Raw genomic sequence first — 14,908 nt, 5'->3', positions numbered from 1 at the left:
TGGCTAAGGAAGGCAGATGCATCAAGTGAGGTCCCTCCTCTTGGTTCAGGAATTATGTCTGCTCTTTGGTACTTGATGTCAACTCACTTTTAACATTGAAAACTGAATTAAAGACCCAGACATTCCCCAAAAAGGAGGAATCTCACAGTACTTACTTTTCCTTCATGAGTCATTTTCCTCTGAATTCCACGTTTTTGTCACATTCCAAACCTCACAGTTAGATGCTGGCATATGGAGAGTTCTTCAGGCACTGCTTCCCTACAGAAGGTGTATTTTGGCTTTACAAAGCTTTATTCTCAGCCTTGCAAATGACTGTAGCCCAGAGCCCAATCGATGCTTCCTTCTCCTAAGGCTCCTCTCTTTCCTCTTTCTGTATCAAGCAGAGAAATGCTCAGAAATTGGTACAGTATCAAAATACAAAACCTGTCTTATAATTGCTAATTTAACTTGTACCTTCCCCAAAGAACTAAGGTACTTGTGCCTTCCCCAAAGAGTTGCTTGAACCTGTTTGAACTTTCTGATTAATTCAGAAGATGGCTAAGGAATGCAGCCAGCTTCCAAGAGGTTGTGTTTACTCAATGAAGCTCCATGAGGTCACAGGCCTTATTTACACATAAAACAAAAAAATTATGTTACAGCTAAACAGTAATTTCCTTCCTCAGGGAAGAGGAAGTCTCTATCAGCACTGTTCTTCCACTGATTTAGTGAAGCATTTTTCTGGACAGAGTGTATGGTACTGGCTTCAGGGCTGGAGACAACCCACTGGAGGGCACTAAGGCAATCAGGGCACAGGAGCACATTGCTTGAGGAGAGACTGAAGGACCTGGGCTTGTTCATCTTGGAAAAGATAAGGGAAAGGGGGATCTAACTGCAATCTTCAGCTAACTAATGGCGTTATAGAGAAGATGACGCCTGACTCTTCTCAGCTGTGCACAGTGAAAGGGCAACAGACGCAAGCTGCAGCAAGGGAAATTCCAACTAGACATTAACGAGAGTCGCAGCTCCTGCTCATCAGACTGTCTCACTGGAAAATTTCCCATTGTCATAAAGGAGTAAAATAATTAAAGCTCTGGGAAGTGTCAGTTAGGAGTGTGGTGGGGACAGAATGGTGCAAATCAACTCATTGAGCCATGGAAGCAGATATCTGGACTTGGAGGCATGCTGCAAGTGTCGTTATCTGTAAACAGTCTTGTGATAAACTGCAGCACTGCAGTCAGAGGAAGAGCGAGAGCACTGCTTGGCATAGCAACAGCTTTGAATGATTCATGACATGAGAGCAGATTCATGAGCGAACTCCCAGACAGGGTCCCTCTCGCGATTTCTAGTAACTGCCTCTGCCAGTTGATTCTTCTGAGGCAAAGACAACCCACCTTGAAGCTCTCAGTACTGACTAAAATGAAAACACATATGTCACACCGTGAATGAAGAACTGTTCGTTTTGATCCTGGTCATCTAGTGAGATTCACATAAGCTTTTTTGTTTGTCCTGTAGCTGATGTCCCATGAACAAAATGATACATACCAAGCTCTGTAAAACACATCTGGCTGAGGCTCCATGCTCTCATGCTCACACTTAAAAGTGGATATTAAAAAATTGGAAAGGATTCTAAATAGTTTGAACTTGAACCAGGAGCTCCCTTGAACCAGATGCTCACCTTGTCCAGATCTAGTAAAGAGACTCAGCCCATCCAATGTCAGAAAAAACAGTTTCATGGAAAAATAGGTTTTGGGAAATAAATTTTATTTCATTCTTTAGGGTTATGCCATGATTAACAGCTATAAAGATGCTGGCACATCAGTCGTACACAGCATTTTAATTTTGCATGATAGTTGCCTACAGCAGGGCTGTTCCACAGTCACGTACCCTGGGAGCCCTCCCCAGGTTTCCTAGCCCTCACACTGCTGTGGGGAAGAGGGACTGTCAGGTCTTGGTGTCCATACTGAACTCCCAAGATATACAGATTCCTGCTTCCAGGTTAACAGAACACAGGTCCTTGCCTTCTGGCTGCTCAGAGCCAAAGGTGAAGGCAGCAGTCCACCAGGAATCAAGGACAAAGCACTCATGATTCACTGAATTGGTATATTTTTAAATTAAAACTGTCATCAGCTGTAATTGCAACTACTGCTTCCCCTCAGGTAAAACCCATCCAGGAACAGAGCAGCACATCTTCTGCACCCCACTTACAGTGGGACAGAAATTGGATGGGGCATCCAGTGAGTTTCACTTTGAAAGAGATGTTGAGAACTGACACAGGGGAGTACCCAGAGCCCATGCAACATGTCCACACACAGTCTGGTTATTGTCATATCCATTACTGGCTGGATCTGGGCTCATTGCACATAAAGCAATCATCAGTCACAGAATGGAAAGGAAAGGGCTATAAACAGGCTGAGTCAACATTTATTTCTTTTGACAGTGATCCCTGCATACAACAGCCAAGAATCTTGGATTTTGGGCTGACATTCAGCTCTGACGTTGAGGCCAATTCTCTATGGAGGAAATGTCCATCTGCTCCAGGTGCTCATTAATGTGAATGCTATTGACTAAATATTTGTGTTCTTGATTACAAGTGATAGACCTGTGTCTGTTATTTGCCATCCTTGCCTTGCCTTACAGGGTATTATGAAATTAAGTGTGTGAAGAGAAGAGCAAGAGAAAATACTGAATACTGAAGCACAATACACTTTGATTTTATTTACAAAACCACTTGTCCCTGTCAACTCCCATTATGTCCCTAACAATGTTTTGCTAAGAGAAATTCAAATATTCAAAGCTGTGAGAAAAAGCAGTCTATGGGAAGTGCATGTTCCATTACTCTCCAATAAAGACCTACAGCACACAAGAGTGTGCCAGGCAATGTGATAAGGCACTGTCGTGGTTTAACCCCAGCCGGAAACTAAGCACCACGCAGCCGCTCACTCACTCCCCCCCCATCCAGTGGGATGGGGGAGAAAATCAGGAAAAGAAGTAAAACTCCTGGGTTGAGATAAGAACGGTTTAATAGAACAGAAAAGAAGAAGCTAATAATGATAATGATAACACTAATAAAATGACAACAGTAGTAATAAAAGGATTGAAATGTACAAATGATGCGCAGGGCAATTGCTCACCACCCGCCGACCGACACCCAGCCAGTCCCCGAGCAGCGATTCCCTGCCCCCCTCTTCCCAGTTTCTAAACTAGATGGGACGTCACATGGTATGGAATACACTGTTGGCCAGTTTGGGTCAGGTGCCCTGGCTGGGCATGAGAAGCTGAAAAATCCTTGACTCTAGTCTAAACACTACTGAGCAACAACTGAAAACATCAGTGTTATCAACATTCTTCACATACTGAACTCAAAACACAGCACTGTACCAGCTACTAGGAAGACAGTTAACTCTATCCCAGCTGAAACCAGGACAGGCACATGGACAAACAGTGGAGATGTCCTCTGTGGTGGTATCTCAGCTTTGCTGTTATTTTCATAAATGTCAGAGACTCTGAAATAGCCCCCGTATAAGGAAACACAAGTCCAATCACAGAATAACTGGAGGGGATGCCTGGAGGTCTCTAGTCCAAACTCTTGCTCAAAGCTGGGCCAGCCTGAAAGCTATAGATGAGGTTACTCAAAGCCTCATCCAGCTAAGATCTGAAAACCTCTGAGGATGGAGGGTCATAAAGAGGTAGATTCATAGATTGCCATTTGCCATGATAGCAGGGGATGAAAAAGAGGAGGGAAGTGTTGCATCCCTGTGGAAGCAGTTCCCTTCATGGGAAACTACCAGTGGTCCCAGTGGCACATCCCAGGGGAAGGCATTCCTCCAACAGCACAATGGGCAAGCAGCCAGCAAGATGGTTATATGTACATAGACAGAGGAAGGAGACAAAACAGATACTGAGGAATAATGCAAGCAAACAAATCAAATGATGTCTTTAATGCATGTTTCAAAATTATGCATTTAATTGTTTCAGTGGCAAGAAGGTGGAGTAGAAAAAAAAGGAGAAGGATCAACCTGGGAATGGAAGATTTGTGATCTTCTGGTTCATGATTCATCTAGAAGAACCTGTCCTCCGTGTTTTTAGTCAGAAGAAAGACAGAATGTACAGACAATAAGTAATTCCTCATAATTTGCAAATTTATAGGTAATTACAAATTGGAAATCATATCTGGAAAATAATATTGGGAAAAAATCTTAAAATAATTTCCTTTTTTTTGCATTTGGAAAAAATACATTTTTAATATGAAATTTTTTAAATGACATTTTTGAATATTTGGGTTTCTAAATTCTTGATTTGCCATTATTTGGGGGGTTTTGCGCTTTTTTTGTCCAAAATTTTGAATGAATTTTTGTTACTTTTTGGTTCGTCTTCTTCTGTTCCTTATATATGGCATTGTCTCATTGTGGGGTTTTTGTGGGGGAGCTGAACAATGAAAAAAAGAAACTACCTGTGCTGATCTAAAACCTGTCCAAAATTACACTGCAGAAAGAAAATTTTAAAAGGGAGAAGATATACAACCCATCTGATCAGACAGAATCTAGACTCATAAAGAAGAAAAGACAGGAGGCAACTTCTGGAGACCACTGGACACACCTCCCACTCTGAGCAGATTACGCTGTTCAGGGCCTGGTCCAGCTCAGCTTCAAATGAAGGATGAGGAGTCCACAACTCCTCTAAGATCCTGTTCCACTGATTGACTACCTCCACAATGAAATTATTTCCTAATATCCCATTTGAATTCTCAGTGTTACAGCTTGTGTCTGCTGCATCTTGTCCTTTCATTGTGCACCTCCAAGTAGAGACTGGCTATGCCCTTCCATTAGGTACCTGCAGACAACAATGAGATCTTTTTTTCATCTTCTCTTCTCCAGGCTGAAGAAACTCAGTTCTGTGAGCCCCTCCTTGTACATAATATGTTTCAGCCCCCCGATCATCTTGATGGTCTCTGTTAGACTTGCATCAGTATATCAGTGTCTTTCTTGTACCACAGGCAAGATTGGACACAGGGCTCCAAATATAGTCTCAAAAGTGCCAAAGATGGGAAGATTCACTTTCCTCAACTTGCTGGCTCCAGAATTACAAAATCATTTGGGTTGGAAGGGACCTCATGAGATTATCTTGTCCAAGCCCCCCTGCTCAAGCAGTGTCAGCTAGAACAGGTTGCCCAGGACCTTGTCAATTCAGGTTTTGAATATCTCCAAGGATGGACCACCCTCATAGTAAAGAAGGTACCTCTGAGCAGCAGCCATGCTCTACAAGGTGTCAACCAATGTCCCATCCATCATCCATGAGCTTACTGAGAGTGTACTCTGTCCCATCATCTAGGTTGTTAATAAAGACACTAAACAGAGTTGATCTCTGTGTGCTTCCCTGAAGGACACCACTAGCAGCTGGCTGCCAACTGGACTTCGTACAGCTGATCACAACCCTTGGGGTATGGCAGTCCAGCCAGTATTCCATCTGCTTTATCACCCACTATCTGACCAATCTGACTGTGAGGTGACAACAGGAGACCATAGAAACATAGAATCACAGAATGTTTTTTGTTGGAAGGGGTCTTCAAAGATCATCTAGTCCAACCCCCCTCCCATGGGCAGGGACACCTTCCAGTAGATTAGGTTGCTCAAAGTCCCATCCAATCTGGCCTTCCAGGGATGAGGCATCCACAGCGTCTCTGGGCAACCTGGTCCAGTGTCTCATTGCTCCCATAGTAAAGAATTTCTTCCTTATATCTGATCTAAATTTAGCCTCTTTTAGTTTAAAAGTTATCCCTCGTCCTGTCACTACAGGCCCTGGTAGAAAGTCTGTCTCCACCTTTCTTATAAGCCCTCTTCAAGTACTGAAATGTCTTCCTGGAGCTTTCTCTTCTCCAGGCCGAACAATCCCAACTCTCTCAACCTTTCTTCATAGTAAAGACATTCCAGCCCTCCAGTCATTTCTGTGGCCCTCCTCTGGACCTGCGCTAACAGGTCCATGTCAAAGGCGTTGCTAGCACTAAGGTGTAAAACATCCACTGCTTCCTCCTATGACAACACAGCTAGTCTTGTCACAGAAGGCAATCAATCAGGTTAGTTTGGCACACTTTTCCCTTGGTGAATGCCTGCTTGTCTTTCACATGCCTGGCCAGGAGGAAGGTTTCCATCACTTTCACAGGGACTGGCATACAGTTCCCTAGTTTCCCCTTCTTGAAGATGGGTGTAACACTTGCCTTCAGGAACCTCCTCCAAATGACTTTTCAAAGATGATAGTGGCCTCACAATGATGTCAGCCAAGCTGCGTCTGCACTCTTGGAGGCATCCATCCAATTAGACCCCATGGACTTGCATATGTCAAATTGGCTTGGATGCTCCCTAGCTCAATCTTCCTCTGCTGTAGGACACACATCACTCCCACAGACTGCGAGAAGGGTCAAGGACATGAAAGGCCTGAGGGCAAACCTTTATAGTAAAAGGCAGTATCTCAATCATTTCCATGTCCTTTGTCACCAGGTCCTCTGCCTGATTAAGCAAGGGGAGGCAGTTTCCTTAGCCTTTCTTTTGCTGTCAGTGTATTTACTTATTCTGCACGTATCTCACTAGTTCCAGCTCCAGCTGTGAGGACTCTGAAGCCAGAGTAGTGGTTTTACAAGTCAATGTCAAAGATATGCCCTGGGCCATGTTGTGAAGATGTGTCAGGGTGCAGGTGGGTAAAAGGTAAAAAGCAATGGAGAACTATGTGAGGTGTAGGGACCCAAAATTATCTGGCTTTTCTTTTGGTACCTACCTCCCAGTTTCCAGGCACAGCTTAACCAGACCTTAAAAGACTGCCTAAGTGGAAAGCATGACTGTCTGAGTGAAAAAGTTGAAAAAATTGGCATACTGTTGAGGGACCGCATGTTAAGGACATTTTACTGAAACTAATTAGTTAGCCATGGTTATACATAATATACAGTGGAAAAGCAATAGCTCTCCTGCTTCCCTGGCTCTAGGGATTTACTGATTGCTAATTCCTTTCAAAATCTAATCAATGCCCACTAAGACACAGATGGCAAAAAGACAGCCTGGAAAGCCCTCTCAGAGGACCTCACTGAAGAAACTGTTTGCCCCAGTAGGAGATTAAAAATTGTGAGAGAATATTTGAGCATGGCCCAATGGTCTATTTCAAATACACCCATTCAGTCAGAGCAATACTCCTCTATGCAAATTTTAGACGCCTACATCTTGCCATTCTGATGTCCTTTTCCAGACACAAATGGCTTTGGCCAGTGGGATGTAAGGTGGTTGTTAGGGTCTGTGGCATCATTTGTCAACCATGGGGACATCGGCCTGAGGATGAAATGAGCTCTATGTTCTGGATCCTTCTCAGTATAGGGAGTAGATGTTGCTAATTGACTGTATTTCTGACAGGAGAGCTTAATGTGGCTGCACAGCTAACCTGGAATCATAGAATTGCTTGGGTTGGAAGAGACCTTAAAGATCATCTAGTTCCAATCCCCCCTGCCATGGGCAAGGACACCTTCCACTAGACCAGGTTGTGCAAAACCCCAACCAACCTGGCTTTGAACACTTCCAAGGAGGGGGCAACCTGTTCCAGTGTCTCACCACCCTCACAGTAAAGCATTTCTTCCTAATATCTATTTTAAATCTACCCTCTTTCAGTTTAAAACCATTACCCCTTGTTCTATCACTACACTCCCTGTTAAAGAGTCCCTTCCCATCTTTCCTGTAGGCCCCCTTTAAGTACTGGAAGGCTGCTATAAGGTCTCTCTGGAGCCTTCTCATGAGAGCGGAGTAGAGGAGCAGAATTACCTCCCTCAACCTGTTGGCCACGCTTCTTTTGATGCAGCCCAGGATATGGTCAGCTTTCTGAGCTGCAAGCACACATTGCTGGCTCATATTCAGTGTTTCATCCACTAATACCCCCATGTCCTTCTCCTCAGGGCTGCTTTCAATCCACTCATTGCCCAGCCTGTAGTTGTGCTTGGGATTGCCCAACCCATGTGCAGGACCTTGCACTTGGCCTTGTTGCTCTTCATGAGGTTTGCATGGACCTACCTCTCAAGCCTGTCAAGGTCCCGCTGGATGGCATCCCTTCCCTCCAGCATGTCAACCACACCACACAGCTCAGTGTCCTCAGCAAACTTGCTGAGGGTGCACTCAATCCCACTGTCCATCTCTCTGACAAAGATGTTAAACAGCCCCGGTCCCAATACCGACCCCTGAGGAGCACCACTCATCACTGGTCTCCACTTGGACATCAAGCTGTTGACTGCAACTCTTTGAGTGTGACCATTCAGCCACTTTCTTATCCACTGAGTGTTCCAAACATCAAATCCATGCCTCTCCAATTTAGAGACAAGGATGTTGCGTGGGACAGTGTCAAATGCTTTGCACAAGTCCAGGTAGATGATGTCTGTTTCTCTACCCTTATCCACCAACACTGTAACCCCCTCATAGAAGGCCACCAAATTTGTCAGGCATGATGTGCCCTTAGTGAAGCCATGTTGGCTGTCACCAGTCATCTCCTTATTTTCCATGTGCCCTAGCGTAGTTTCCAGGAGGATCTATTCCATGATCTTGCTGGGCACGGAGGTGAGACTGACTGGCCTGTAGCTCCCTGGGTCTTCCTTTTTTCCCTTTTTAAAAATGGGGGTTATGTTTCTCCTTTTCCAGTCAGGGGATCTTCATCAGACTGCCACAACTTCTCAAATATGATGGATAGTGGCTTAGCCACTTCATCCGCCAGTTCCCCAGAGGACCCATGTGTGCATCTCATCAGGTCCCAGGGACTTGTGCACCTTCAGATTCTTTAGATGGTCTTGAACCTGACCTCCTACAGTGGGTGGTTCTTCATTCTCCCAGTCTCTGCCTTTGCCTTCTGTGACTAGGGCGGTGTGGCTGGAGCACTTGCTGGTGCAGACTGAGGCAAAAAAGTCGTTGACTACCTCAGCCTTCTCCATGTCCCAGGTAACCAGGCCTCCCATTTCCTTCCAGAGAGGGCCCACATTTTCCCTCATCTTCCTTTTACCATCAACATACCTATTGAAGCTTTTCTTGTTGCCCTTGACATCCCTGGCCAGATTTAATTCTATCAGGGCTTTTGTTTTCCTAACCTAATCCCTGGCAGCTCAGACAATTTCTCTGTATTCCTCCCAGGCTACCTGTGCTTGCTTCCACCCTCTGTAGGCTTCGTTTTTGTGTTTGAGTTTGTCCAGGAGCTCCTTGTTCATCCACGCAGGCCTCCTGGCATTTTTGCCTGACTTCCTCTTTGTTGGGATTCATTGCTCCTGAGCTTGGAGGAGGTGATCCTTGAATATCAACCAGCTTTCTTGGGCCCCTGTTCCCTCCAGGTCTATATCCTATGGTACTCTACCAAACAGATCCCTGAAGAGGCCAAAGTCTGCTCTCCTGATGACCAGGGTCGTGAGCTTCTTTTTTAGCATTCATTTATTCAACATCTTCATTTATATCAATGAGGCCCTCCTTGGAGTACCCAGATTGTTCCATCCTGCCTCATACTGACCAGTGCAGTTGGCCCCAGTCCCACCATCAGAGCACAAGCTCCTTCTTCTCAGGCTCCCTGCAGTTCCTCAGCACAAAGCCACCTGCCCACTCATGGCTATGTGCATGGATGACATTCTCACTTGTGACTACAAGGCTACATGTAGACCATTTGTAGCCCTGGCTTCTTCCCAGAACTACAGAGCTGGCCAGATTTTTGCTGGCAGCTGAGGAGGAAATGGTGCTTCCACATCACTAGAAGACCCACAGAAGAACATGCAACAAAAGTAATAGGCATCAGCCCTCTCTCCTCTTCCAGTTCATGCTTCAAGACCCAGCTGTGGGCTATCTGTTTGCATGCTTAGAAATGTGCCCATAATTAGAATATTTTTAAAAGTCCCCTCCATCAAAAGCAAAATAAGGGAAAATCATAGGGCCATATGCCCAGCCAGAGTGGGACCAACATTTGGCAGCAGCAACTGTCCCTCTAGAGCCATAGCATTAGCCTCCAGGCATGACATTACCACATAGCAGCTGGCCTCTTACTCCACTGGGAAACTATACTGGGGCTGTCTGGCAACCAGAGCCCTTGCACCCAGAGGTAGGCAGAGCTTCGTTTAGTTCACTGAACAAAGAGACAGTCAAAGCAATCAGGTTGGTTTTATTGTGAGGTGAATGTTGACATAAGGACAACAGGCTACTTATTGAGCTTTTGTGTTATATTTGTATCATACCTTAGATAACATCTGAGCTTGGGCTGCTTTCTATTGTTCGTGGATGTTAGTGAGGGGTTTTTTTCTATTACTATCTCCCTTTTGATAACCATGGAGCTACTTTGACTTTAATATCATATTTAAATTCCATGCTTTCAAAATAATTGCTTCAGTAGCTGGCATTGTCATTAAAGTAAGGTATTTTGGATGTTTCCCCTGGGTCTGATCCGATTTTTTCCTAAGGAATTTAGCAAGTGCCCCCAGCCATACAGAGGCATGTCACAATGGAGGTTTAGTGCCTAAGAAATTTAGGAATTTACTTCCTTTAAAATTCTAGCAGACAGCTAGAGTACATAAATGCTTTGCTCCTGAAGTTCAACAGATAAAGACATTGCTCATTTTCATAGCACTGGATTAAAATACCTCAGAAACCTTTAAGCACAGCAAAAAAAGAGCTAAGCATTAAAATAACATTTAAATGTCAAATAAAGAAGGAGATACTGTTTATTTTGCCTTAGGAATAAAACTGCTTGGCCCACAGCTCCTCAGACAGGACCATGACGACCTGTGATAGTAGCAGCTGGCTCTGCACAGCCCTTGAAGAACAACACCCAGGCTGGGCAAAGGGCTGCTCCTTTTGGAGAATCCAAAGACACTGGAGACAATGTTGGAAGAGATAAAGTTGGCCCAAAGAAGTGGATCCAAAATCAGACTAATTTCAAACTCAGAGTGCTCCATCTGTGCTTCCTAGTTCCCAGTCAGGACATAAACTGCAATTGGGCAGGCAGAACTGCCCTGGGGCTAGGCTCTGCTAGAAAAAGGTGGGATCAAGCTAGGGCAAGCATTAGCACTAGCACTGACCCATGAAGCATGCATTTCTCCTCTCTGCTCAAGTCATATGTGTGAAGGTAAAGACTGCCTTATATTACATCGCTTAAGGATTAAGCACAAGGGGACTGTAATACAGAATAAGGTCTCCAGGTGCTACTCTCAGAGAATTATAACTGCTGAGCTGAACCTGGCCCAACAGTTGCCCTGGTCACTTACATATGAATATTGCCCAGGAGCAAGGTGAAATCTACAAAGCAAATCAGAGCAGGCAGCAGATAGACCACTGTCAGGTAAATGTCTGAAGGATATTTTCTAATTATTACTTCCTCCTTGTATTTATTGTGTCTGCCCTAACACTTGTACACACAGCAGGCACCTTACCAATGGCAAAAATCTCCTGAAAAAGTGGGTGAGCTGAAATGGCACTGCAGCTGCCTGGGGGACTCTGATACTCACCCATCACTCCCTCATTGTAGGAATACTGAGGCTGCAGTCATGCATATTCAATGTCAGTGGGCTATGTGCTATATTCCTAGAAAATGTTCACTTTGAAAATGCTTCAGGTCTTCTGTGATGCAGGAAAGCTCCTTAGCAGCTACCCAGCAGTCTGTAGACACTTCTGTTCTCACAATGGAAGAATCCTGGCTGTTGGCAGGGCTTTCTCCCACAGCAAGTTTCCTTATAAGTTGCACAAAGTAAAGAAATAAGAGTGGTGCTCAATTTCCCTGTTTTGATTCCTGCTTCTAGCTAGGAACAGGGCTTACAATCAGTCTTCCTTTTAAAACAAGCACTGGCATGTTGCTAGTTACTGCCCTGTGTAGAGCACCATTGTCCCTGCCAAGATTTTAATTTATCGCCCTTGCTGTGGGTGAAGTCACACTTTCTTTGCTTGTTTATCTTCACTTGTTCTGCTCTCGCTTTTTTTAGCTTTTCTCATGAAGCAGGATTCGCATCACTTGCTTTAAGTGTCTACATTGCAGCCATCTGAATGAGTCACCTAAACACCCTGGAAAGTCAGTGAGAAGTAGACTCTCCCAGGAAGTGACTGATCTGATCTGGGTCCTCCTTGGATTTGGGTAACTGCACCTTCCAGTGAGTTCACTGCTAAGGGGAGCTCTGGACTGGAAAACCCCACCATTTTCATCCACCACTTCCACAGTACAACTGGGGCATCCTCCAGTGTACCACTGTCCCCAGTATTGCCCTTGCAGAAGAGCAGAAAGAACAGTCACCTTCCTTTGGAGATCTGCATTTGTACCACTGCTTTAATGTGCCAGCTGGGAACCATGTACCAGGGAGAGGACACCCCCCAGCCCACCAACCATCTTTTGCATCACAGTAAGGGAGGATCGAGCCAGGATTGCTACCTCAAATAGGCTTCTCCCAATCTTTCCGATCCAGATCTACCAGCAAACACTGTCCAGAGGAAAACACTGCAAGCCAGCAAGAAAACCTCCAGTGAGGAGGTTCAAGAACAGAGCACCAATATGCTGCTCAGCCTGGAGCATGGGTGGGTGTTTGTCTGGCAAGCTGGCCCTTCACCCTGTTCCTCTGCCTCCTTTGCTAGACTCTTATTACATGGTGTAAAAAGCCCAGTCCATCGTTCTCTCCGGCTCATGGTGAGAGGAGCCACAGTCACAGTCTCCTCAGTCGCCTCTCCTCAGCCCCTCTGCTGGTCTTTCCATGGGAAGCAGGAGACTCCTGGTGGAAGTTTCCCTTGGGTGGGGTGAAGCTGCAGCCAGAAAAGCAAACGGGATTCTGGCATGGAAGCAGGTTCCTGATTGGGGCAGGAGTGGTGTGTATGAAGAACAGAGCTGGACCACTGCTCTTATTGAGTTAGAAATTCTGTGATGCCTGTGGACATGACCTCTTTCCTGATCTCATAGTAATGCTGTGATTCCAAACATGTGTGACACAAACACCACAGTTTGATTGGTGTTGATGATTTCATAGTATCTGCCATACCAGTCTTCTCTGCTTTACGTTTCTCTGCAGAGCCGCCACTAAACATGCAACCCTGCTGTGATGCTGGCTTCACCCATGCCCTCTTCCAGGGCAGGGACAATGAGTGCTGTCACACTGTGTCTCACCTGGGATTGGGTGTGGAGGCAGACTGGGCTTTCCCTCACCTCCTCTGCTGTCCCAAACTAAGCATGCTTCTTCCAGTTTCCAGAAAACTTCATGGAAAGAGGAGAGTATGGAGCAGGAGGGCAAGGCACAATGCAGCAGGTTTTGCTTGGACAGAAGTTCCAATACTTCCTGAGTGCAAGAGTCTCAGAACTACCTTGGTTCCATCATGGAGTTTAGGGAGAGGTTCCAGTCCCATAGAAAGAACAAGTCATCTGAGAAGAAAGGGATCAGAGGAAAGGAAGAGCCCACCCACCCACCCACCAGAGGCACTGGGACATGCCATCTCATGGGCCTCTGCTTGCTTGTTCTTACTGCAGATGTAATTGCTCAGGTGAAAATGTCCTGTCTGCTCCTGGCAGCTGTCCTGTGTGTGAGAAGCTCTGTTAAATGTTCAGGAGCAATTTGTCAGTTTGGGTTTTCCTCCCACTGCTGAACCCTCTCATTAACTTCTGCTTCACTGGAACTAGCTGGATCACTGACTTCTGTACATAATTACTGTATTTCATACTCTGCATCCAGAGTGGAAAGAAAATCATGCTAGTAGTATTCAGGCAATTAAAGACACACTGGCTTATGCTTTGCACGCTTTCCATTGCTCCCTCAAAATTTCCAGCACTGAAATTTCTTGCTTTAGAGTTAAGAACACACCACAAGCCCAGTTTTGTTGCTCTCTGCTGAACAGTTATTCAGTAAAATGCTTTTCTGGTAGTTCACACACATAAAAGAGCAATAATCCAGGCAAGCTGAGGAGACAGATGTGATGTCTTCCTGTTACATGACTCTTCTGAAGGTACTACCTACCAAAACCTTCTTTTGGCTGTCCAAATACAGTAGGAAAGTCTGCTTAGCTTTCTATTACCATCCCCAGGTCTGTTGGTCATGCTGTTTCTTGGGCTTTTCCTTATCACTGGAGTCTTGATTTGGCTTTGCAGTTGGGTAGAGGTTGGGAGAGCTTTGCAGTGAGGAGACAAAAGGTAGTAGTGGGAATATCACACAGGAAACATGGTGAGGGGAGACTGAACACTTGTGCAGACCTGTCCAAGCCACCTGTCCTTCAAAGCCACAAAAAAATAATTTTTTATAATTATATGATCACTGCATTTTAAGAGGCATAAACCTGTCTCACAGGCCATTTGGGGTTTAGGTGGAGGCCTGAGTGCTTCTCTGCAGAAAGGGTGCTGGTTTGCCTTCACCAGAGGAAAAGCTTTTCTAAATCTCAGCTGATAGCAAAACAAAACTCCACTCTGCAAAACACTGGGAAATATTCTCCTGAGCTTCATTCCCTACCACTTCTTCAGACCTGCCTATGTGCAACTTTCCATGTTAATCTGCTGCCTCTGGAAACAACTTACCAGAAAAGACTGCTCTAGTACTGTCTCAGGTCGGACTTACAGATGAATCCCTGGAAACAAAAAGTTACTAAGAGAGCAAGTACAAAACACATCTCCAATCTCTGTTTCACAGTATGCCTGTCTGAGTGTCTCCATTTCCAGGATGCTTTTCAAGGTGCCTTCCTGGCAAGACCTGGTCTCAGGGAGACAGCCTACCTTGCCAGCCACCTGCTAAACATGACTCTTTCTAGTAGTTCTGCCTGCAGGACTTTGGATAATTAGAATGGAACATTTTGGTGAGTCAGGCCCTTCCCAGATCCACAGAGCTGCCATCCAGCTCTCCCTGGAGCTTCTGGGTCACCTCTCAGTACCCATGGTGAAGAGTATGCCCTTTGTTTGGATGCCAAATGGACTGGGATGGAAAATAGGCAACTCTCATTCA

This window comes from Haliaeetus albicilla, chromosome 16, assembly GCF_947461875.1.
Source record: "Haliaeetus albicilla chromosome 16, bHalAlb1.1, whole genome shotgun sequence".
Taxonomy (NCBI): domain Eukaryota; kingdom Metazoa; phylum Chordata; class Aves; order Accipitriformes; family Accipitridae; genus Haliaeetus; species Haliaeetus albicilla.
The sequence above is the reverse complement of the archived record's forward strand: the minus strand, read 5'-3'. Positions refer to the sequence as shown.